This window comes from Megascapheus bottae, chromosome 3 (assembly GCF_031878675.1).
Source record: "Megascapheus bottae isolate mThoBot1 chromosome 3, mThoBot2.hap1, whole genome shotgun sequence".
Classification (NCBI taxonomy): Eukaryota; Metazoa; Chordata; class Mammalia; order Rodentia; family Geomyidae; genus Megascapheus; species Megascapheus bottae.
The window spans coordinates 35,622,937-35,649,053 of NC_143511.1; the positions used below are offsets into that span (position 1 = coordinate 35,622,937).

A 26,117-nucleotide genomic window follows, 5' to 3' on the forward strand; every position below is an offset into this window, starting at 1 on the left:
TGTGGGTAGGGTACCCTATCTGCTATCGTTAGAATATTGCAGCAATGTAAGGTTTTATAGAACAAATGGAGGGTGTGGTTGACCCAGACAGACAAGCTTACCACCTCAATGTCACCTCAGCATACTCATACTCAGCATAGGCCTCCAGCAATTGGGCATGATGGTTGAATGGCTCCCCTCTAGGAGATACCAATTAAGCACAGATTTCCACCCCCCTCAGATATCTTGTACTGGATTTTTGGACTCAGGGACTTATGCTTGCTAGTCAGGCACTCTATCATTTGAACCACACTCCCAGATCATTTTTTTTACCTCAGTTATTTTTCAGATAGTGTCTCTCTTTTTATTATATTTTTATTGTAATGTACAGAAGAGTTATGGTTATATTTGCCAGATAGAAGGTGCATTACTTCTCACACATTGACACCCCTTATCATGTTTGATCAAGACGACTCAGAGGGATGGTGGGAGCAAAGCAGGTAGGCAGGAGTCAAATGTGTGAAGATGGTCAGAGAAGTGGGGAGATGTCAGAGAGGTTGAAAGGGGGAAGGGTTCAGAGAATTTGGTAGGAATGGCAGGTGGTGGGTAGAGATATGAGAGGTTCAGTATGTGGGTAAGGGTCAGAGAAGTGGGTAAGGGCATGGAAGTTGGGTAGCTTAACTATTTCGTTTTTCCACATGGACTTACTTGCTGTATCTGCCTTTATTAGCCCATTTTTTTCTGGTCTCTTGGACAAAGGAACATTTCTAAATATGAATGTCAACAAAGTTTTATGACTGTGTAATGCATTGCAACATTATACAAAGAAACAGGCCCAAGGCTGGGTGTTTGGCCTAGTGGTAGAGTGCTTGCCTAGCATGCACGAAAACCCAGGTTTGATTCCTCAGTACCATATATATATAGAAAAACCTGGAAATGGTGCTGTGGCTCAAGTGACAGAACTCTGCCTTTGAGAAAGCCCAAGGACACTGTTCAGGCCCTGAATTCAAGCCCCAGGCCTGGCAAAAAAAAAAAAAAGAAGGAAACTGGGTTCAATCCCAAATCCTATCTTCACACTGCAAGTGGTGCCTGGGAAGGGGCAAACTCTCACGAATACTGCGGTGAACAGAGGATAGTACGGTGCCAGATATGGATACAATCAGGCATACCAAGGAAAGAAGACAATTAACCCTGCTCACTCATGCATCACAAGATTCTTTACCAAGAAGCAGAGCCCAGGCCACCTTGGAGAAGGAGGTCATGTGACCTGACCCATTAGCCAGGATTATCTTCTCTGCCCAGTGTGATTGGCTAAGACCTAGGCATATGACCAATCACATCTCATAGATCAGAACTGTTTTAGAACCCTTCTGAGGCAGTTGCTGAGGCAGTTTGCCCATCTTGCAGTTGCTGACAGTTAGGGCCATTCTGTAACTTGAGAGGCAGAGCCCAGCACAGAGGGCAGTAAGCAGAGCCATGAGGCCAGGAAGGTAACCTCTGGTACCATCATCTAACACTCAGGTACAGCCATGCCTGGCACAGTTGCCATTAGATTCCTAAGTCTTTTTTTTTTAAATTGCAGCATCGGAGATGAAACTGTACACCTTGAGCTTATTAGGCTAGTGCTTTACCACTTGTCCCGGCTCTCAAATAGCCATGTCCAGCAAACTTAGTTTTTATTGATTCTCCCCACATTGTTTGGTGGTTTGAGCCACTTTGCCTTGGGTTTCATTCCAGTAGCCAGCCAAGGTCAGCCTGTTCCTCCAGCAGCATGGATTTAGGCCCTGGTCACAGGGCATCCTGGTCACTCAATGAAGTACAGGACTCCCAGCACGTGTGCCCACAGGGCTCTAATGTTGGAGGATTTGAGAAATGTCCTTGTGGGAGGCGAGGCCACCTCACCCAAGTTTCCCCGAATGCAGATAAGGAAACAACTGGGACTCGCCAGCAGAACAGGAGGAGGAGCTGGGTCAGAAAGAGGGATGAAAGATCTAGAGGTGGCAACGGGAAAGACACATGTAGACACACTGGATGGAGAAGGGAGACATTCATCCCTGAACCCTTCTCAGCTGGCATTTGTTGTCATGTTGAACATGGGGCCAGTAAACCGAAAATATGAGTGGCCCTTATGAGCGGTAGCATTTGAGCCTTTATTGAGGCACGTACCAGAATGACAGTCCCATTTGTCAAATGAAGAAACTGAGGCACAGAGGGGTCAACTACTGGGGGTTAGAATTTCAACAAATTCACTTTGGAGAGAAAAATGGAGAAGGAATAGTGAATAGACTGAAAAACACTGATCACATCTAGACAAAGGCGAGTCAGATGTGGTGGTACATGCCTGGAATGCCAGCTATGCTGAAGGCAGAGACTGGGAGAGTCAACATTGAAGACAACCTAGAGAAAAAAGCGAAACCTCAACAAACTAGGTAAGTAGAGTTGTGCACCTCTGTAAACCCAGCTACATGGAAGGATGAGTAGGAGGATCATGGCTCTCGGCCAGGATGAGAGAAAAAATCATGAAAAAAGCACACAAAAGAATGTGTGTGACAACACAATTGTGTCGTGGCTCAAGTAATATTGCACTTGCTCGCCAAGGGTAAAGCCCTGAATTTAAACCCCAATACTGCCAAAATTAAGACAATGTCACAAAGATGTGTACAAAGTTACATCTTAGTACAAAAGTTAATGAGCTATTCCAAAAGTTATAAGCAAAGCCATGAAACTAGTAAGTGGAAAACTTCCATAGCCAGATGGGGAAAAAAAAAATCACCAGAGGCCGAGAGTTTGGCCTAGTGGTAGAGAACTTGCCTAGCATGCACAAAGACCCAGGTTTGATTCTTCTGTACCACAATTTAGAAAAAGCTGTGGCTCAAGTGGTAGAGCCCTAGCCTTGAGAAATCCCAAGGACAGTGCTTAGACCCTGAGTTCAAGCCCCAGGACTGGAAATCAACAGAAAAAGGAATGATAGCTTTCAAAAGTGACAGGAAGCTGGGCATGGTGGCTTAAGCCTGTAATCCTAGTTATTCAAGAGGCTGAGATCTGAGGATAGCGGTTCAAAGTCAGACCAGGCAAGGCACTACAAAGCTGTGAGACTCTTAGCTCTAATTAGTCTCTAGAAAACAGATAGTGGGGCTGTGGCTCAAGGGTAGGGCGGTAGTCTTGAGCTGAAGAACTCAGGGCCAGCACCCAGGCCCACAGTTCAAGCCCCACGACCCACATATACACACACAAAGAAAAAAAGTGATAGGAATTCATTAAGAGAAGCTCGCTTTATTTTCTGTTTCTGAGAACTGGGACTTTATCTGAGTAGAAAGAATAGATGACAAACCTGTGTGTGTGTGTGTGTGTGTGTGTGTGTGTGTGTGTGTGTGTGTGTGTGTGTGTGTGTGTGTGTGTGTATGCCAGTACTAGGGCTTGAATTCAGGGCTTCACATTCTCATTCTTGCTTAGCTTTTTCACTTAAGGTTGGTGGTGGTCTACCACTTAAGCCACACCTCCTCTTTCAGCTTTTTGCTGTCTCATTGACCATGAGTCTTACTGACTTTCATGCCTGGGCTGGCTTTGTACCTCAGTCCTCAGCTCTCAGCCTCATGAGTAGCTAGGATTACAGGTGTGAACCACCAGTGCCTCCTAGTGGAGATTTTTTAAATTATTTTTTTCCTCCTTTAGGGTTTGTTTTTTTGTTTTTGTTTTTCTAAGACCTTGGGGTAGATCATTATATATACATATATATATATATATATATAATTTTTTTGCCAGTCCTGGGGCTTGAACTCAAGGCCTGAGTACTGTCCTTGGGCTTTCTCAAGGCTAGCACTCTTATCATAGCACCATGCCTGGCTTTTTCTATGTATGTGGACTGAGGACTTGAACCCAGGGCTTCATGCATGCTAGGCAAGTACTCTACCACTAGGCCACACTCTCAGCCCCTTTGATATTTTTTTCAGGTAGATACTTCGAGTTACATATGTCCCTTTTCTAACCACTTTTAATTTTCAATTTTTCTGGTGCTGTTAGGTGGTGGTGATGACATATTCTTATGGTGACAAACCAGAACCTTGTCTACTGAGGAAGAACTCAAAAAACACTACAGGGTCCTGTAGACTAAAGGAAAGAGAAAATGGCCCACGGTAGACTGAACGACAATGAGGTGGTGTATGAAATCCTGAGCAAGTGAGAGCATACCTTCATCTCCTGTGAGGCAATGTTGAAATCCTTACACTACCCAGATATCAAGAGGTTATTTTATGTCACTGAAATAACTGAGATGATCCAAATTGTGTTGGAAGACATTGGGCTGAGTGATTGTTAAAGTCACCACACGGAGTGCTACCTCCTGGGGGCAGGTTCGTCCAGGCCTGAATAGTTTACCTGCAGTATAGCCATGTGGGGTGTGTGTGGGGGGGGGGTGGGACTGAGATGTGAAGCAGGAGAATATCCTGCAGCCACAATCTGAGGGTTGACTTTGGCCTGAGTTTTGTTTTTTGTTTGTTTGTTTTTTGCCAGTCCTGGGCCTTGAACTCAGAGCCTTGAACTCACTGTCCTTAGGCTTTCTCAAGATTAGAGCCCTACCACTTGAACCACAACACCACTTCCAGCTTTTTTTTCCCCCCTGTGTCTGTGGTACCAGGGAATCAAACCTGGGTCTTCATGCATGCTAGAAAAGCACTCTTATCACTAGACCAAACTCCCGGCCCCCAAGTTTCTATTTTACAGGTAGACAAACACTCAATATCCTAATATTGTTGGCAGCACGTTGCTCCTGGCCCCAGACTGTCGGTGAGAGAGCTCTTTTCTTAGCTGGATCTGGAGCCCCTGCAGCTAAGGCACAGTCTACCTGATGACCTCTAAGCCCAGGGGTGGATTAATGGCCAGAGTGACAAAAGCAGGTTGGTATGGTAGGCAGTTCTGTTTCTGCAGTTTATTTTCTCTTGGCTGTCATTAAGGGACTGAATATATATATATATATATATATATATGTTATATATATACTTATATATATATATGTATAGACAGAGAGAGAGAGAGAGAGAGTATGGTTTGCAAAGCCAAGTTTAGATCTCTCCATATGCCATGAAATGGCTAAATTATTTTATTCAAAATAAACACCAGGAAGCTGGTACTTAAAATTTGGTGGGGTGGGGTCAAAGGGAGGAGGGTAGAAAGAAGAGAAGTGAGGGAGAGTGCAGTCAAGAATTCAATGCATTATCCTACAAAATCAAGAAAAATGAGAGAAGGAGGTGGGTTGAGAGTGTCTAAAGAGGTGACATTGTTCAAGGTACAGTGTATTCATAAACTATTTTGCTTAATGGCAGCTCCTTTGTAGAGCTACTTCAAGATAGTAAAGTAGGGCTGAGGGTGTGGCCTAGGGGTAGAGTGTGTGCTTAGCATACACAAAACCCTGGGTTTAATTCCGCAGGACCACAAACACAGAAAAGGCCAGAAGTGGTGCTATGGCTCAAGTGGTAGAGTGCTCGCCTTAGAAAAGCCCAGGGACAGTGCCCAGGCCCTGAGTTCAAGCCCCAGGACTGGCAAAAAATAATAATAATAATAAAGAGAAGTACAATGCTATCCAGAGGCTGGAAGGGGGAAGAGATTGATTGGGAGGGATAAGTTGTAGGTCAAAGGAAATGAGTTTCAGACAGGAGGAATCATTGACTGTAGTCAAGAACAATGTCCCTTTTGTTTATTTTTAAGTCACAGAGACAATTATATGTGTCTCTGCATTTTAGTGATGAATGAAAGAACCTTGTGCTCTGAAGTTCCTGACTCCCCAATGTGTGGGTTTTGTTAAAAATGTCCTCAAACACCCGCAGGAGGAAGGCAAACATGAAATTCACACTGCAGTGTGCCCAGCGTGTCCGAGGCCTCCCTGCAGCTGATGGTGTAGATGAGACTCTCTAGATCCTCCATGTACAATTCTTGTCCAGTACACTGGCAAACCTGCCAGCCTCTCAAGTCTTCCAGTGCAGAGGTGAGCTGAGCCAAGCTGAGGCTGTCGACGTTACCTGGACTTGAGAAACCCTTCTGCCCTACCCAGGGGAAAAGCCAGAGATGGACATTTCTGGGACACTCCACCTGAGTTTATTTTGTACTACTCTGCATGTTTATTGGGAAGGTAATTGGTCCTCCTCAAAGGGGTGGGGCAGACCTGTGACATCACTTCTTGTCACTAGGGAGACTGGTCTGCTTGGCCCGAGACAAGCTAGCCAGATGGAGCATGCAGCTCCCAGGTGCCAGCAAGACCTCTGTGTCAGACCCCCTCTGGCCATTTACTTTCAGAGGCCTCAAAGGCAGCAGGAGAGGATGTGGTTGGATTGTGTGTGGGAGAGGGCTGGATTGCAATGGTGGGCAGAGCTGGAGAGGCACAGCTGGGCACTGTCCCCCCCCCTCGCCATAGTGCCGTATTTCTTTTCTCCCTGAGGCTGCTCACTCACTGTCTGCCTTCCTCATTCCCATAAAGGCAAACTCTTGCTGGATCCAAACACTGGATCCCAGGCTCCACAACATCCAACAATGACTAAGGTCCGGGCCCAGGGCCCATGCCCCACTTACGGCAGTTCTTTTAACTTAGCATGGCTGTGAGGGTGGCATGTCAGACCCGGCTACAGAGAGAAACTGAGACTCCAAGGGCCAAAAGATGTCAGAAGGGTATCTCAGGGAGATAGACTGAAGGAGAAAATTGCTGTCCTCAAACAGCAGAGTCTGAAAGGTTGAAGAACAGTGGACAACTAATGCAAAAAGGGGAAGCGGTTCCTGGTGACAGCCCAGCTTGTAGGCTTTCATTTATTCATTCACTCATCCATTCATTCATTTCCATATTCATTCACTTGCTCATTAGATCAAACCTTTTGAAGCACCTAAACTTAGGACTGTCCAGAGAGACCAGTGGTCTTGGACAGAGGACCTCTGGCCTCCTCTCAAGCAGTCAGCTTCACAATGGCTTGATCCAGTGCCCGAACCTTCCTGAAAACGGTCACCTTCTTAGTTACCTGTGTCCCTCTCAAAACCATTTGTTATTCTTTTATGTTCTCTTTTAGTAGTACTGAGGTTTGTAAGTCAGGGCCTCCCACTTTCTAGACAGGTGCTATACCACTTGATTCACACTGCCAAAGCTCTTTTTTTTGGCATTGGAGTGAGAAGGCAGGACCGTAGTGCAAAAAATTTTCCACCAACAGCGGAGAGTCACAGCTCTCAGGGCCGAGCCATCAGCAGCAAGGGCGGTGGGGGGGTGGAATCTAGCATTTGTGTGAGTGGTCATTTCAGGCATGTCCAGAATCCAGAGCTCCAAGGAAGGGGCTTCTGAGACTCAGAGTCAGGTGTTCAAGTTCAGATGATAGGGCTGCAGCTCAGGTGGGCAAAATGGTGGGCGGATGCTCAGACCAGAAGAGGCACACTAGCTTAGCCTCCTGGGAGCCCAGCACCTGCTGCAGCAACCAGGCTACGATTAGGGAATGTCGTCTTCTTTTCCACAGGTGTTCTGAACTTCCTCCTACTTATTATGTTGGTATTACTGTGTTTTACACTGAAGCCCTCACTTTTGTTAAGCGGGCACTCTATTACTACTGCCACTTGAGCTACATACACCTCTGGGGCATTTTGCTTTAGTTATTTTTCAGGTGAGTTCTGCCCCCACCCCTTTTTCTTTTTGCTCAAGGTCACCTTAAACCAGAATTGTCCTGCCCATGCTGTTCAAGTACCTGAGATGAAAGGTGTGCCCCGCCATGTCTGACTTATTAGTGGTTGAGATTGAGTCTCTTAGATTGCCATAGACCATGACCCTGCTGGTCTCAGATTACAAGAGTGAACTAGCCCACTGGGTCAGTTACTGTTAATAAGTAGATTTGAAAGTGGAATGCTGGCCAACAACCACTATGCAGGTTGTCCCCCTTCCCCACCCTCTCCTTCCAACCAATTGGATGGGACGGGTCACTTCCGTCCCCTGGGAGATGCTGCCTCCTCCCCCTTAAACTAGGTATTCATCTAGGACACAGGCTCCTGGCTGTAGAGAGGACTTTTGACCCACCAACGGACTAGCAGAATACTTGTTTCCTTTTCTTCCAGGTTCCTAAGATACAGTGACCCCTTTGAAGGCCCCTCACTGGCTGGCAAGCAGCCCCTTTCTGTTTAGTCTCAATATTTCAAAACAGAAAAACCATGACCATTGTACACATCCTTTCATTTGGTGGCTACATATAGCGAACCTCAACTCTAGCCATTCTCTTCTACCTGAACTCAGTGTGGTCAGGCCAAGCTAGAATCATTAAGTTGGTGCCACCTCAGCCCAATGCATTCTGTCCTGGGTCAGGCCAGCTGCGTCCACCTCCGTGGGGTGACCGGTGTTACTACTCACTCTCCACGCCTCTCCACAGACGCTGCTCCCTCTTCCAGGTTGAATCATCCATGTGTCACTTTCTATAATGTAGCCTATACTGGTGGAGCCCTTTAACTCAGGGCCTGGGGTGCTATCCCTTAGTTTTTTTGGCCCAAGGCTGGTGCTCTACCACTTGAGCCAAAGTTCTACTTTCTGAAAGTGCTTCTTTAGTTTCTGGAGTCTTGAGCGTCTTTCAGTCATAGAATCACAATCTTATAAGCATGGGAGTGATGTGTGCCCTCTTTATTTTCTATTTATATCCCTTTATTTCTTTTGTTTCCCTCTATTTTTATTGAGGGTTCTGGCATATGCATTTGAGGAAATTAGCCTACTTTTCTTTCTCTTTCAGCATGTCCTTATGTGTTTTTGATATCAGGATAATATTTTCTTTATAGGAGGAGTTTAGAAATGTTCCTGTCCTCTGAATTTTAGGGAACAGTTTACAGAGCATTGGTATTCTTTTTTTTTTAAGTTTGGCACAATAATATATTCCTCTGCTTGGTAGTCCATATCCAGTACTGCTGCATCATTGTTCTGTTTCATTTTCTAAAGAAAAAAACCCTTCCTGGTTTAACACTGGTAAGTCATATATGTCTACAAATTTATACATTTCTTCTAGATTTTGCAATTCATTGCAGTTTAAGTATTTTTTAAGTACCCTGAGGAGCGAGCGACCTGATTTCAGTGGTATTCTTTTCTTTTTTTCAGTCCTGGGGTTGAACTCAGGGCCTAGGCACTGTCTCTGAACATTTTTGCTCAAGATGAACTCTCTACCATTTGAGCCATAGATCCACTTCAGGTTTTTTTTTTCTTTTTGCTAATCATAGATAAGAATTGCATGGACTTTCTTGATTTGAGCGGGCTTTGAACTATGATCCTCAGATCTCAGCCTCCCAAGTAGCTAGGATTACAGGAGTGAGCCACTGACACCCAGCTTCAGTGGTCTTTATAATACCTGCTTTTTATTTTTGCCAGTCCTCGGGCTTGAACTCAGGGCTAAGCACTGTCCTTGGGCTTTCTCAAGGCTAGCACTCTACCACTTGAGCCACAGCACCATTTTCACCTTTTTTTGTGTATGTGGCACTGAGGAATCAAACCCTGGTCTTTGTGCATGCTAGGCAAGCATTATACCACTAGGCCAAATTCTCAGAGCCTATAATATCATTTTATTCTCTCATTTTATTAATTGCATCATCCTTTTGTTAATTTAGCCACACAATATCCTTTGTATTGTTTTTATATTTTCTATTTCATTAATTTCTTTTTTTTTTTTGTCAGTCCTGGGCTTGAGCTCAGGGCCTGAGCACTGTCCTTGGACTTTCTCAAGGCTAGAGCTCTACCACTTGAGCCTCAGCACCACTTCTGGCTTTTTTTCTATGTATGTGGTACCGAGGAATTGAACCCAGGTCTTCATGCATGCTAGGCAAGCACTTTAACCACTAGGCCAAACTCCCGGCCCCTTCATTAATTTCAATTCTGATCTTTACTATTCTTTTCCTTCTGCTTTGAGAATTGGTTTGTCCTTGTTTTCTAAGATACTTAGATGAGTCATTAGGTAATTTATTAGGTCTTCTTCTTCCTCCTCCTCCTCCTCCTCCTCCTCTTCTTCTTCTTCTTCTTCTTCTTCTTCTTCTTCTTCGTCTTCTTCTTCTTCTTCTTCTTCTTCTTCTTCTTCTTCTTCTTCTTCTCCTTCTCCTTCTCCTTCTTCTCCTCCTTCTCCTTCTCCTCCTTCTCCTTCTCCTTCTCCTTCTCCTCCTTCTCCTTCTCCTTCTCCTTCTCCTCCTTCTCCTTCTCCTCCTCCTCCTCCTCCTCCTCCTCCTCCTCCTCCTCCTCCTCCCCCTCCTCTCCTCCTCCTCCTGCTTCTGCTTCTTTTTGTGGGTCATGGGCTTAAACTCGGCCTGGGCACTGTCCCTTAGCTCTTCAGCTCAAGGCTACCGCCCTGCCCCCTGAGCCATGCCCCATTTCCTGTTTTCTAGAGTTTAATTGGAGATAAGAGTCTAAAGTCCTTTTGTGCCCGGGCTGGCTTTGAACCTTGAACCTCAGATCTCAGCCCCCTGAGTAGCTAGGATTACAGATATGAGCCACCACACCCAGCTTTTAGGTCTTCTTCTATGGGACAATAGTTTGAACTTAGGGCTTTATGGCTTGCAAGTGTTCAGACAAGTACGTGCCCCCAGTCTGGTGTGTGTGTGTGTGTGTGTGTGTGTGTGTGTGTGTGTGTGTGTGTGTGTGTGTGTGTGTGTGTGTGTGTGTGTGTGCTGGTCCTAGGGCTTGAACTCAGGGCCTCTCTTTCTCAAGTCTACAGTCTACTGATCCACCACAGCTCCATTTCTGACTTTTTTGGTAACTAATTAGAGAAAAGTGTCTCATGAATTTTTCTGCCTGGGCTGAGTGTGAGTGTGTGGGTCATGGGGTTTGAAATCTGGGCCTGGGCACTGTCCCTGAGCTCTTCAGCTCAAGGCTACCACTGGGCCTGGGCACTGTCCCTGAGCTCTTCAGCTCAAGGCTACCCCCTACCCCTTGAGCAACAGCCCCACTTCCTGTTATTCTTAGTGATTAATTAGAGATAAGAGTCTCTCATTCTTTAGTGCTCGGGCTGTCTTTGAACCACGATCCTCAGAGCTCAGCCTCCTAGTTAGGATTACAGGCGTGAGCCACCGTGCCCGGCTCTGGGCTGGTTTTGGACCATGATCCTGAGTAGCTAGAATTACAGGCATGAGCCACTGGCTTCCCCTCCCCAGTCTGATTTTTTTTCCAGTCCTGGGACTTGAACTCAGGGCCTAGGCACTGTCCTTGGACACTTTTTGTTCAAGGCCAGCCCTCTGCCACTTAAGCTACAGCACTACTTCCAGCTTTTTCTGAGTATGTGGTACTGAGGAATCGAACTCAGGGCTTTGTGTATGTTAGGTGAGCACTCTACCACTAGGCTATGCTCCCTTCTTCCAATCTGATTTTTATTTTGTGAGTCCTGGGCCTTGAACTCAGGGCCTGAGAACTATCCTTGCGCTTTCTCAAGGCTAGAGCTCCACCACTTGAGCAACAGCACCACTTCCGGCTTTTTTCTATGTATGTGGTACTGAGGAATTGAACCTGGGTCTTAGTGCATGCTAAGCAAGCACTCCACCACTAGGCCAAACTTCTGGCCCCTCCAATTTGATTTTTTAAAGTAGGTATTATAGACATAAACGTAACCTCTTAGAATCACCTTTAATTTGTTATGATCTAGAATTGTTATTTGTTGTTGTTACTGAATAAATAAGGTGAGGTGATAACCCTGACGTGAAACTCTGAAATACACTTTATGTTGGGAGGAAAAGCTCACAAGCTTTTATTGGATCCTTTTCAATATGGAAAAGGATGGCATTTTGTAAAGTTAAAACCGACTGGAGCAAATTCAGGACCCCAGTTGTCTGTGAGATGCTTACCAAAAGAGGAGCAGAATTTCTTCTGCATTTCATCTGAAAGTGACCTTACAAAATTTTGGGGCCGTGCTACAGAAGATATTAAAAACATCTTTCTAATCATGGAATGTGTAAGCCATGGGGTTGGATCCCTGGAGAGGGAGTTTTCTGTCAATCCTGGAAGAATGAGCTGCCAAGCGTTTTTCTCCCATTCCTACTCACGGCCATGAGCTTCAGTAGGCTCAGTGAGGATGCTAGCTAGGCAAGATGGTGCTTGACATCCTCTGTCAGGATGGAGAGGTGAAGAAGGGCGGGTTCCCTGGAAGAACATGGGGAGCGGAGGCATGGCCTATTCTCCAGATGCCCAGCCTTGATGGTGTATTTGTCCCTCTGTAGCATTAGATAGACACCTCCCACTTCATTAATCTTACCTTTCTCACAGGCTTATTTATACTAAAGAACTAGGAAGGAGATTGCAGACGGTTCAGGATAACAGCGAAATGTCATATACATAGACAGGCATGCACTGAGAAAGAGATACATGTCACACAGGCTTCCCAGAATTGCTCTGGAACTGTAGTTGCCATTACTGGGATGAACTTGAACTGCACCTCAGGTGAAATTTGGCCCCACCCACTCTGGCCCGGACAGCACCTTGGCCCAGCTTCTCCCATTACGCTTTGCCTCTGCAGCTTCCTAATCCCATTTTATGGCCAAGCACAAGTGTGCTTTGTAAATTCATCTTATTAAAGTGCAGAAGCTCCGTGTCCACTAAGAACATGGGTTGAGTGCGCTGGTGTGGGATGCCTCACCCAGCAGCTGGAGAAGAAAGAAGCAGGTGCAGGCGGCCCTGGCTCTTACCCTCCACCCGAGTGACCAGGATAGACAGAGAAAAAGGGAGAGCAGGTACAGAGGCAGATGCAGGTTAGGCTAGGTGTGCACAGCAGCCTGCATCTGATGGACGTGCAAGGTGACGGGGGTTGGGCTGTGTGCTGTGACCTTGTGTTCTGAATCCCATTCGCACTGTTGTTCAACTCATGCCCACCATTACTGCTGAATAAAGCTCCAATGCTCTGAGTACCACCAAGCATGTTTACTGTTGTGGAGTCTGTTTTACCAGCAGGACACTGGGGCCTGAGGACACATCACAGGACAGCCACGAGAAAGAGCCCTCAAAGTTTCCAGAGGGTTCAGGTATTCCACGTAAGCTGGACCTGCAGCCCGGTTGGAGATACCAGGTAGATGCTGTGGGGAGCCTCTGGCCCTGTGAGCTCAGCCACTCACCTGAGTCAGCCCCTGGGGAGGGTCAGCCATCCATATCCTGCAGGGGATTTGAGCATGACTGTCCACGGAATTTTCCTCACCCTGGGCAGGTGGGGAAACTGGGGGGACATTCTGTAGATTGAAGCCTGACCTACATTAAGATGGGCTTCCGAGTAAATACAGATGCAGATACACAACAGATTGGGTTGTCCACCTGGCACTTGGGAATATGGTTCATATAGCTCACATCTATATAATCCTAGTTACTCAGCCATCTGAGGATCACAGTTCAAAGCTAGGAAAGTATGAGACTCATGTCTCCAATTAACCACCAAAAAAATAGAAGTGGAGGTGTGGCTCAAGTAGTAGAGTACCAGTCTTAAGCAAAAAAGCTAAGGCCTGACTTCAAGCCCCAGTAACACACACGCATGTGCATGCATGTGCACACACACACACACACACACACACACACACACACACACCTGAGGTATCCATAAAATCTTTAGTCTTTATCTGAAAGCTGGGCAGACTTTCTGCCTTTAGAACACACTGGATGTACTGACCCCACCACTCAACTTACTGCTGCCCCTTTGGGATCTGTAAGAGAAACCCTTGGCTCAGTGTTGGAGGCAGCAGGTGTTCTACCCATGTCTGACTGTCTACCCACCATCCTGTCATGAGAGCTGCAGCCTTTCATCCCATGCCCAGCTCCAAGCTTTAGACAGAGGCTGAAACACCCTTCGCTGGGCCTCCACATGCTGGAAATACCTGAGCAGAGGCCCCTAATTGAGAGAATGACATCCCTTGCTGTCAAAGTGTGGGGACCAGCAGTCTGTGACTCCCAGCTGGCAATGGAGCTAAGTTCTTCTCCACAGGACCTGGCTCCCACCCATCCTGTCCTGTGTCCTTAGCCCCCATGCCATAAAGGACTAAGGAATACTTCAAGAGCTAAAGCACTGGCTGGGAATATGGCTTAGTGGTAGAGTGCTTGCCTAGCCTATATGACACCCTGGATTTGATTCCTCAGTACCACATAAACAGAAAAGGCTGGAAGTGGTGCTGTGGCTCAAGTGGTAGAGTTCTAACCTTGAGCACAGAGAAGCTCAGGGACAGTGATCAGGCCCTGAGTTCAAGCCCCAGGCAAAAAAAAGAAAAATGAAAAGAGCTAAAGCATCTGTTGGGTAGATGGGAGTCAACCAGGGGTATGTGATAGAGACAGTGTGAGCGGGATGCAAACTCCTGGTCCAGGAGTAGAATTAGGGTCAAATTCCTGTCTGAGTGCACCTTTGGCTGATCCCTTCTCTCCCTCCCCTCAACCAGGGAATCAGCATCTCTCAGGGAGCCAAGTGAAATGGGCTATAATGCGCTGTTATTCTTGATGGCGTGCATCATATGTGATAGATGTCCAACCTGATTCCTCTTGCCTGAAACTCTCTTCCCTTGGATCCATGTTCCTTGCTATCCCACTTCTATCCAGGGAAGCTATTGATCTAATGGGACACATGGGCTTTTCTGAGGACTGGCTGAAGGGGCCCTCTGGTTGTGTTGTCTATGGCTGTGACTAGGAGAGTCCACTGTGTCATGTGGCTGAGGTTGTTTCACACTATGCAGGGTGGGTATGGAATGAGCCTGGTTGAGCCAGCTGCTTCATTAGATTTCCTAAGCAGACAACAAAACATCCATGCCATGTTGAGAGAACACAGAGGTTCCTTCCCAAGAGTAGAATGACCTCAGGCCTTTGGGTCCCGGAAGTTCTAGGGTATGAGGGGTGATGGTTCCACGCTGATGGTCTAGATCTTCACCTTGACTCTGAGAAGAAAACAGAGCTCCCTGAGCAGCCGATATTCTCTCAAGACTCCTCTCCACACTCTTCCCCTAACCCACCCCTTCCCATCTCTCCAGTGCATGCCTTTCCTCCACAGACCTACAGTCCCTACAATAACCCAAGTGTTCAAGACGGTGGCGGGGAATGGTCATGGCCTACAATTGCTATAGCGATTTGTGGATTGAGGAGCAGTGTAGTCCTTCTCATATAGGAGGCAGACTATGTCTCATTTAGGGACTTGGATGTCATTGGCTTGTCAGAAAGGTAGACAGGTAGATCTCAGCCAAGGATTCTGGGTATCCCTACTCATTGCAAAGGACTGTAGTGCCCATTGCTGGACAAAGGCCTTCAAACATCCCCTCACATGACATGAGGATAGAAAAGGCCCATGTGGAGACCCTGATCCTGTCTACAGCTCTTTTTTTTTTAAATTATTGTCAGGGTGATGTGTAGAGGGTTACAGGCACATAAGATAGTACATTACATTTCTTGAACATTGTTACCCCTTCCCATGTTTTTCTCCCGCTATCCCTTCCCCCTCCCAGGTTGTGAAGTTCATTTCTAACATATTGTCCTTTGAATATCTCTGTGAAACTGGTTCACCCTTCGTCCTTTGCCTCTATTACTCGCTTCTCCCCTTCCCTCCCCTGATTCAAATAAACAAATAAATGTATACACTGTCCACCAGGTACCAAAGTCAGATACAACAACAACAGGAGATAAACCCCAAAGGGAAAAACAAAAACAAAAAAAAACAGCAAGAAAGGAAGGAAGAAAGGAAGGAAGGAAGGAAGGAAGGAAGGAAGGAAGGAAGGAAGGAAGGAAGAAAGGAAGGAAGGAAGGAAGGAAGGAAGAAGAAAAGAAAAGAAAAAGCTGGGTGCCAGTGGCTCGTGCCCGTAATCCTAGATACTCAGAAGACTGAGACCTGAGGATCATGTTCAAAGCCAGCCTGGGTATAAAAGTCTGTGAGACTCTTATTTCCAATTAAAAAACTAAAAAATAAGTAACTTCACATAGTTCATTAAAAACAGCCACCACAAGGATAAATCTCTTGTTTCCCTATCCTGGAGTGCATTTCGCTTAGCCTCATGCTATATGGCTATATGCAGTACTGTGCTCCTCTGCCAGGAAAATCCTAGAAGCAGACGACAAATTAGGGAAACCATGGAGCCTATGCTCCTTTGAATCTTGTTTACTTCATATTGTCAAGTCTTTCCATTTCCTTACAATTGGGCAATGTCATCCTTTCTGATGGCAGCATAGAATTTTGTTGTGTATATACACCACATCTTCCGGTTTTCTAGTGGTTAATTGGAGATATGTCTCATGGACTTTCATGCCGGGGCTGGTTTTGAACTGCAGTCCTCAGCTCTCAGCCTCCAGAGAAGCTAGGATTACAGGTGTGAATCACCACACCTGTCTGGACCACCACATCTTCTTAATCCATTCATCTACTGAGGGGCATCTGGATTGGTTCCACATCTTAGCTATAATAAATACTGCTGCAGTGAGCATGCTTGTGCTGGTAGGTTTAGTATGACTTGTTTCTGGACATTTGAGCAGATTCCCGGGAATGGGATTGGTGGGTCATATGGGAGCTCTAAGTTTTATCTTCTGAGGAACCTCCATACTGCTTTTCCAGAGTGATTGTACAAGTTTACACTCCCACCAACAGTGTAGTAGCCACATCCCTGCCAGCATCTGTTGTTATTAGAATTCTTGACAATGCTATTCTAGTTTTGAATTGCCTTTCTTTTATGGCAAGAAACATCAAGCATTTCTTTATGTGTCTATTGGCCATTCTTATTTCCTCTTCAGAGAAGTCTCTCTTTAAGTCTTTAGCCAACCTTTGAATGGAATGGTTGTTTCTTTGAAGATTTGTTTTGGAGAGATTCAATTTTTTGAGTTGTAGGTATATTTTAGATATGAGGCCCTTGTCTGTTGTACGGCTAGTGAAGATCTCCTACTCTGTGGGCTTTTTATTTAACATGCATGTCTTTTGCCATACACAAGCTATGCAGTTTAATGCAGTCCCATTTGTCCAGCCTTTGTTCCCTTTGATCTGTTGTGTTTCTGGGCTATATCAAGAAAGTTTCAGGCTTGGAGCATAGTCTAGTGGTAGAGTGCTTGCCTAGCATGCATAAAGCCCTGTGTTCCATTCCTTGGTATCACATACATGGAAAAAGCTAGAGGTGGTGCTGTGACCCAAGTGGCAGAGCTCTAGGCTTGAGCAAAAAGTGTCCAAGGACAGTGCCTAGGCCCTGAGTTCAAGCCCCAGGACTGGCAAAAAACAAAACAAAAAACACCTGGTCAGGTGCTGGTGGCTCACACCTGTAATCCTAGCTACTCAGGAGGCTTAGATCTAAGGATTACGATTCCAAGCCAGCCTGGGCATAAAAGTCCGTGAGGTTTTCATCTCCGATTAACTACCAGAAAACCAGAAGTAGCACTATGGCTCAAGTGGTAGAGCACTAGCCTTGAACTGAAGAGCTCAAGGACAGCACCCAAGCCCAGAGTTCAAGTCCCATGACCACCACCAACAACAAAGTTTCAACCTGTGCTTAGGAGTCCTAGGGTATCTCCTATTCCTTCCTGTAAAAATGTGAGGGTATCTGCTTTTACCTCAAGGTCTTTGATCTGCTCGGAGTTGATTCTAGTGCAGGGTAACAAGTAAGGATCCAGCTTAAGTTTTCGACAGGTATTTAACCAGTTCTGCCAGCACCATTTGTTGAAGAGGCTGTCTTTTCTGTTTTATATCAGTTTGAGTAACTTAGGAGTGGAGTCTATAGGGTTCTTTCAATAAGAAACATAATAATATTACTTCATCTTTCCCTATTTGGATCCCCTTTATGTTTGCCTTATTGCTCTAGGAATTCTTTTTTTGGGGGGGAGGGAGGCTTGAACTCTGGGCCTGGGTGCTGCCCCTGAGCTCTTCAGCTCAAAGCTACTGCCCTACCCTTGAGCCACAGTGCCACTTCCCATTTTCTAGTGATTAATTGGAAATAAAGAGTTTCTCATTCTTTAGTGCCTGGGCTGGCTTTGAACCGAGATCCTCAGATCTCAGCTTCCTAGTAGCTAAAATTACAGGCGTGAGCCACTGCAGCTGGCTCTAGCTAGGAATTCTAATACTATATTGAGGAAAAGTGGAGAGAGCAGACATCCTTGTCTCCTTCCTGATTTTAGCGGGGATGGCTTTAACTTTTCACATTTAAGTATAATGCTAGCTGTATGTTTGTCATACACACCCTTTATTATACTGAGGAATGCTCCATGGATTCCTAGTTTCTCCAGAGTTTTTATCAATTGTTGGATTTTATCAAATGCTTTTACTGTATCAATTGAAATGACCATATGTTTCTTGTCCTTGCTCCTGATCATGTGATGAATTATATTGACTTCAGTACACTGAACCAACTTTGCATCCCTGTGATGAATCCTGTTTGATGGTGGTGCATTTTTGTTGTTTTGTTTTTTGCCAGTCCTGGGGCTTGAACTCAGGGCCTGGGCGCTGTCCTTAGACACTTTTTGTTCAAGGCTAGTGCTCTTCCACTTGAGCCACCATGCCACTTCTGTTTTTTCTGAGTATGTGGTACCAAGGAATCAAATCCATGCTAGGTGAGCACTCTACCACTAGGCTACCCTCATGGCCTTGTGTATGATTTTTCTTTTTTGGTCAGTTGTGGGGCTTGAACTCTGGGCCTGGGTGCTGCCCCTGAGCTCTTCAGCTCAAGGTTAGCACTCTACCATTTGAGCCACAGCACTACTTCCAGTTTTCTGGTAGTTAATTGGAGATAAGTGCCTCACAGACTTTTTTGCCCCAGCTGGCTTTGAACTACAAGCCTCAGATCTCAGCCTCCCAAGTAGCTAGGATTACAGGCATGAGCCATTGGTGCCCAGCTGGTGAATGATTTTTTTTGATGAGTTATTGAAGTCAATTGGCCAGGATATTGTTGAGAAGTTTTGCATCAATGTTCATCAAAGAAATGGGTCTATAGTTCTCTTTCTTTGATGAGTCCCTGTCTGATTGGGGATGAGAGTTATGTTGGCTTTATGAAATGAATTTGGTAGAAGAATTTGAGGAATGTTGGTGTGAGTTCTGCTTTGAAGGCTTTATAGAATTTGCTATGAATCTATCAGGTCCTGGGCTTTTTTTGGATAGAAGGTCTTTTCTTGCTATTTCTATTCCATTTTGTTAGGGACTATATCTTTTCAATTCTTGCTATAAACTACCTGGTTGTAGAAGAGTAAAAGCCATTCTTACCTCTGACCAACTCTAACATAAAGGTTTATTACAAATAGTTAATCCATATTAGTAAAAATTGAGAAATTAATGGTTTCAACAACAAGGCAAGAAGGGCCTGAAGGCTGTCTGAGATGATTCAAGGAAAGAAAACATTCTATGTAATCTGGCCTTCTAGCTACACTAAGATAACCAAGATCAGGATGCCCTGAGAAAAATATGTTTATGTTACACAAAATTACAAGGCTAACTGCAAAATTTTGCTTCTGTCATGGCTTTTTGCTTAAACAGAATTTGCCTGGCAATCTATGTGTAGTTTTTTCCTTTATAAACCCATCCCAGCTAAAGCTCAGGGCTACACTTTGAGATCCCAAGCTAGGATGTAGTCCAGGCACTTCAGAACTTCCCTTGCTCAATAAATGTTTTTTGTCAGTCCTGGGACTTGAACTCAGGGCCTGAGCACTGTCCTTGGGCTTTCTTCAAGGTTAGAGCTCTACCACTTGAGCCACAGCACCATTTCCAACTTTGCTATGCATGTGATACCGAAGGATTGAACACGGGTCTTCATGCATGCTAGGCAAGCACCTACACAACAGGCCAAACTCCTGGCCCTCAATAAAGTTTTGACACCTTGATCATGCTCTGATTGGTCTCATTGCCTACCGATCTCTGAACCCCATAGCACTGTTTCGGTGCATTTATCTGTCTATATCATGTTGGTTTTCAATGTATAGAACATCTTACAGAATTTTCTGTAATCTAGTCTGGCAGTTATATACTGTTTCAATTTTTCCTTGCTGTGGATGATTTTTATTCTTCACTCAGCTTATGAATGAGAGCTTAGCTGGTATTCTTGGTTGGTAGTTATCTGTCTTTAGAGCATGGCATATATCATTCCCGGCTCTTTTAGCTTGCATGGTCTCTGCTGAGAAATCTGTAGTCATCCTAATTAGTTTCCTTTTATATGTGATTGTTCTCTTCTCTCTGGCAGCTTTGAAGATCTTTTCCTTGGTCTCCATTGACCCTGTACAGATTATAATGTGGCAGTGGGATGTCCTGTTACTGTTTGGTCTCTTTGGAGTTCTTCATGGATCTGGATGTACCTGTTCTTTTGGATATTTGGGAAGTTCTCTGGGATGATTCTGTAAAATGGACTTCTTATTGAATTAGCTTCCTTCTCCGGGCCTTCTTCAATACAGTTAGCCTTAAATTAGGTTTTCTAACTGTATCATGGAGCTCCTGAAGAGATCTGTCATGTTTCTTTGACTTGTTTTGAATATTTATTTCTGGTCTTCCTTTATATAATCTAAACTATCTTCAATTCTGAAGATTCCATCTTCTGCATCATCTCATCTGTTCTCAGTACTCTCTACCTTGTTTTTTTTTTAATCTCTCTACCTTCTAGTTGGTCATTTCTGATAGCTTGCGTCTCTTATTTTATATCTTGCATGGATTTCTTTACCTCCTTGATTTGGTTTTGAGTGCTCTCTTAAATCCTTTGTTTTGCTTTGTTTTTTGTTGGTCATGGGATTTGAACTCTGGACCTGAGTTCTTTAGCTCAAGGCTACTGCCCTACCCCTTGAGCCACAGCACCACTTACGGTTTTCTGACTTTGAACCACCATCCTCGGATTTCAGCCTCTTGAGTAGCTAGAATTACAGACATGAGCCACTGTGCCTGGCTCAAATCCTTTAGTTGAGTGGCTATTCTTTCATTGATCTTTTGTTGGAATTCACTCAGCTTTCTGTTAGTGGCTTCCATGAATTTTTCTATTACTTTTTGAATAGCCTCATGTATAGCCTTATTCACGCTTTTAATCTTTTCATTTATCATGTTTACTAGTAGCGTATGTAGAGCATTTTGAGGACCCTTCTCTAGGCTTTTTTGTTGACTGCTCGGTTTCCTGTTTATTTTGAGTGGGAGATGAGGTTCCTTGACTTGTTGTGTTGTGATCCAATCACAAACACAGTTTTAAGGCAAAAACCAACCTGATCCCTATGAGATTTCAATCAGTCTAAATGGAATGTAGGGTAGGAAAGGAATAGAGGGAAGATAACACCTAATATCAGGAAAAGGTAAAAAATGAATAATAATAATAGTGGGCCAGGACTTTGACCTAGTGGTAGTGTGCTTGCCTAGCATGCATGAAGACCGAGGTTTGATTCCTCAGTACTTAGAAAAAATCCAGAAGTGGTGCTGTGGCTCAAGTGGTAGAGCTCTAGCCTTGAGAAAGCCCAAGGACAGTGCTCAGATCCTGAGTTAAAGCCCCAGGATTGGCAAAAAAAAAAAAGAAAGAAAGAAAGAAAGAAAGAAAGAAAGAAAGAAAGAAAGAAAGAAAGAAAGAAAGAAAGAAAGAAAGAAAGAAAATAGAAAAAATTATAAAGAAACCAATAATTAGAAAACCTTTAGAAGTATGTGACTATTAAGAAGTAATACTAAAATTAAAAGTGCTAAGATTGAAATATATGGGACTGGGAAATCAGCAGAATAGTCTTGAGTTAAATATATACACAATGAAGGAGAAAGCTATGTTGACCTTGTTTCCAGGAGTGAGCAGAACCGCGATGAAGTAGTAAAGGAAAGGGGAAAAAAAAAAGAACAAAAACAATGAGCAAACAAAGGGAAAGTAATGAAAAAGTAGAACTAAAAAATAATTAGAAAGAAAAAAAATTCTTCTGTTTATTTGGGGGATCTTGTGTGTCCTTCGTGTACCGCATCCAGTCCCTCGTTGGAGCCTCTGATTTCCTTGTGATCCAGTAGATCGCTGGTGCAGAGCAAGCAGGTAGAAATCTGTCCTGCCTAGGGGTGGGCGGGCAGGCGGGGCAGGCGCTCGGGCTGCCTGGGCAGCACTGTGCCCTCAGGCCTGATGGCGGGAGATTTGTAGTTTCCTAGCCCAGGGTGGAGCTGGGACCCTGGATTTTCCGGGGACCGCGGAAGGTCTAGGGAGAGTCTGTGCCTATGCTCCCCTTGAGATTGCTCCTCTGCTACTTGGCTGGAGTTCTGGTCCCGGGAATTTGGGTGTCGTCCCAAATGGGTGACTCAAAGGTCAGGAGCTGGTGCTCCATTGGATCCCTGAGACCCACCACGGGGCGTCTGCATGGCCAGTGTGGTGTGCGCAGGCGCGCTCGGGCCTGGGGGGGCGACTCCCCCCTCCCCCCGGGTTATGGGGCTTGAACTCTGGACCTGGGCACTGTCCCTGAGCTCTTCAGCTCAAGGCTACCGCGCTACCCCTTGAACCACAGTGCTACTTCTGGTTTTCTGGTGATTAATTGGAGATACCAGTCTCAGGGACTTCAGTGCCGGCGCTGGCTTTGAACTGTGATCCTCATATCTCAGTCTCCTGGGTAGCTAGGATTACAGGTGTGAGCCACCAGGCGCTGCTTGGAATGGGATTCTTGATGCCAAGTGCATCCTTAGTCCCTAAATCTCTGGTCAGAGAGAGGTAAGGCATTTACCTGTGAGAGTGCTGCCATCTCCCTGATTGTTCCACAGCCACTGTTGTGGCATGCAGGTGATTCCATACTCCTCCTGCCAACCCTCACCCCTCTTCCATATGTGTGTCCACTGCAGTGAAAAGGACCCATGGGGATAGTCTAACCCACGTCAGACTTCTCTGTCCAAGCAGGTGATGGAGAGCATTAATGCTCTGGATGCATTAATTCATTGTGTCTCAAATGTTCCACTACTCGGTACCACTGGCAGAGATTGCACTTCAAGGAGACTTGAGTGGTAGGGCACTGGGCCTGGCCCTTGAACCTCTGTGATTTTCACCAGGGAGGAAGGCAAGGAAGGTGGAGGATAGGGGGCTGGGGGGGGGAGGTTCACCGGAGTCTGGTTTCATCTAGAGGAGGAAAATAGTGGTGCATTTTAGCGGGTTAAGTATAAGGAAACAAGTTTAGAAAGCAGACCCTTTCCTAATAAAGGCAGAGGACATTAAGGCATAATCAGAAAGGAATGACTGAGAGTTAAGTTTCCAAGCAAGAAGGAAACAGCGGGAGTATGGAGGGGCTTGAATCTGAGGGAGTGGAGGGAACTCTCCAAGAAGTTAGATGTGATAGTGACATCCCAGTGTCCTGAAGAAGATAAACATTTTCTCCTGCTACCACCCCTTTGCCCCAGAGTTCTATAGAGTCAAGTGAAGGCTCAGCTTGGAGCCAGGAACCTGAGCCTCCTCATTGTATCAGGGCATGGGACCAGGTGGCAGGGAAGCATGGAGACCAGGAGGTCCACCCAGAGCAAGGCCGGCCGCAGGATGCTCACATTTCCTGTGTCCCCATTGTCCACAGCTAGGGCAGGCCTTGGTAGGAGGCTTTAGACTCAGACTTTCCTTGGCCCTGTGTCCCATTTACTGCACCCAAAGTGAGGCCCAGGAGGCTGGTCCCCACCCCCTTGCAGCTGAGAGGGAAGGTCTGAGACCAGCAGCCCTGGGGATGGTGGCCTGGGTCTTTTGGAAGGTGGCCATTAGCTGTTGAGTGTCCTTCTTTCTCTGCTGTCTTTCCTGTTCTTGCTCCTTTTTAACTTTCTCCTCCCTGCCATTAATACTGTTCAAAGCCAAGTGTAAAAGCTCATTCTGGGGGGTGGAAAGCCCCTTTTCCAGGGGCTGTAACTTTCTCCTTTTGTTGGGTATGCACTGGCTCATAAAGTGAACATGAAGGAGTGGGGTGCCCTCTGTGGAATCAGCATTAGCATTAATATACTAATTGCCTCTGAGAAGTGGTTAAGGAAGAGGTCAGGGCTTTCGTGGGGGTCTTGGATGACTTCCTTAAGGTTTTCATAACTGACTCTCAAGTGGGTGTTTTGATGCATGCCCATCACTAGACAGGTAACCATGAACTCAAGGTTTTCAGAATCACTGGCATTGTTCTGATAATTCCAGTGGGAAGTTGGTTGTGAGATTAGCCTCTTTCTAGAGGGGAGAGGGAAAGCAGGCAATCTGTTTGTTTATCCAATAGGTGTGAGCCCTGTCCGACCTTAAAATGCTCCCTCCTTCCCTCTCTCCCTTCTCCTCTACCCCCCCCTTTCTTTCTTCCCAGTCCTGGGGCTTAAACTCAGGGCCTATGCACTGTCCTTGGACACTTTTTGCTCAAGGCTAGCGCTCTGCCACTTGAACCACAGCAGCACTTCCAGCTTTTTCTGTGTTTGTGGTACCCAGGGCTAGGCAAGCACTCTACTACCAGGCCATGCTCCTGGCCCTAAAATGCATTCTTTCTTGTCTGGTCTAGCTAAGAACATGCTGAATATCATGCCAGGTGAGAGAGTACAATTTCATAATCCTGGTAAACTGCTTTTTTATAATGGAGCAGAGTGCTTGAAAATGACTTCAGTCTTTGTCTAACAGAATCCATCTTGTTTAGGCTGAAAGGAACATGGACTCAGGAGGGTCTGTCCTGTCCTGCTACCTCATGAAGGGGAAACATATGAGACATTTTAGAGGGAGTGGTGGGCAGGAATGGAAGGGAAGAGAGGAGGGGAGAGGGGAGCAAGGTAGAGGGAGGAGCTGAGCAGAAGGTGATTGGGAGGTAGAGACTGGAAGTTCTCAGGTGTGGGGGTAGAAGGAGTGGGAGGAGAAGGATGGAGTGGAGTGGATAAGGAGGAGGCTCAGTGGCAGAGTGAAAGTTCAAAAGACTAGATGGAGATAGAGGTGGTTTGGGCAATGTTTTAGAGTTTGAGGAGAGGGGGCAACAAAGAACAATTTGTGAGGTAGGATGGGATGAAGAGAGAGAAGGTTTAGAATGTAAGAACAAAAGCTTGAGCATATGGGACCTGCCATTGGACTCTGCCGTTTCATTGGAGAAAATTGTTTAAATCTGTAAGAATACTAAAATCAAAGCTCCTGAATGCAGGCCAAGGACAGCCATTGTTAAAGGCTGGTGAGGCCAGAGTTCAGTAGACAATTGAGGTTTTTGACTGTAAATCAGTCAGCCCACACATCTTAAGGTTAGGCCACTGGCCAGCCAATGGGGGAGTCTCTGGTAACAGGCAATTTGGAGCCCAGTTTGGAAGATAGGGTGACAGCTGCATTAGCTGTCCCCAAGTATTTGGAAAGATAAATGAGTGGGTGTCTGCAAAGTCCTAATTAAAGGGTATCCACAAAGCATGAGAGACTCATGTCTCTGAACCCACAGTCATGGAGTGGGGGGACTTCTCATAGGCCTCTGATCTGTGTCAGGGTGGTTCCACCATGGACCATGGCTGATTATCTTGTCCTGAAGACTTCTAGGTGATGGATGGAGATGGTCAAATTGCAGTTGGCCTCCTGCCTGGAGACCGAGAGTCTGGGAACAGAAGTGAGGGAAGTAAGCACAGAGGGCTCTGTGATTCCACTGGAAAGAGAAAGAGAAGGGGCAGAGCAGAAACTCAATGAGAGGTGACCAGGAAGTGGGTGGCCTCTCAGCAGAGGGGACCCAGTTTCTCCTGGCGCTTTTCCTCTCTAGGATTTTCAGCACTAAGTGTTAGGAGAATGGGTGGAAACAGGCTGGACTCGTTCATTATAATGAACCAAGAGGCAGACTAGAAAGGAAAAGGAAGAGATTTAGTGTGTGCAGTTGCCCTGGGGATTGAACACTATACCTCATGTGTACTAGGCAATTGGTTCACCACTTGAGAGCTGTGACCACACATGTTTTACCTTCAGGATTTTTTTCAGTTTTAGGCTCAAGGCAAGCGCTCCACCACTTGAGCCACACCTCTGCTTTTTGCTCTTGGGGAGACTAAATGAAGAGAATACGCTCACCTACTTTCCTGTGAGAGCTGACTTAGACTCTTGACCCTCAGAGGTCAGCTGCCTAAACAGTGAAGAGTACCACAAAAAAAGTTTTATTTCATTGATTGTTCCATTTATCTTTTACATTTTATGGATTTTAATTGCTACCTATTATTCCATATTTCCATATTTTAGTTTTATTTGGATCTTTAATTTGATCTGTTCTGGTAGACACATTGAATGTTTGGGCATCTCTCATCTGGCTTTATTTGCAACACTGAAGTCACAGAGGTATGCATTGGAGTGTATGGTTTCTGCTTTTGGATGTC

General features: G+C 45.5%; 1 long non-coding RNA gene across 3 annotated transcripts; it reads left to right on the forward strand.

The window, feature by feature from the left end:
* The first annotated feature begins 1,409 nt into the window (after positions 1-1,409).
* Positions 1,410-25,882, forward strand: LOC150065324 (uncharacterized). 3 transcript variants are annotated; one of them, XR_016534946.1, is made up of 5 exons: positions 1,410-1,500; positions 4,000-4,151; positions 4,735-4,871; positions 5,799-6,100; positions 25,732-25,882. It is a non-coding gene; the product is annotated as an uncharacterized LOC150065324 (long non-coding RNA). The 3 variants fall into 3 exon arrangements; XR_016534947.1 differs by lacking the exon at positions 25,732-25,882 and having other exon boundaries at positions 4,000-4,155; positions 5,799-6,776; XR_016534945.1 differs by lacking the exon at positions 25,732-25,882 and having other exon boundaries at positions 5,799-6,776.
* The last annotated feature ends 235 nt before the right edge of the window (positions 25,883-26,117 follow it).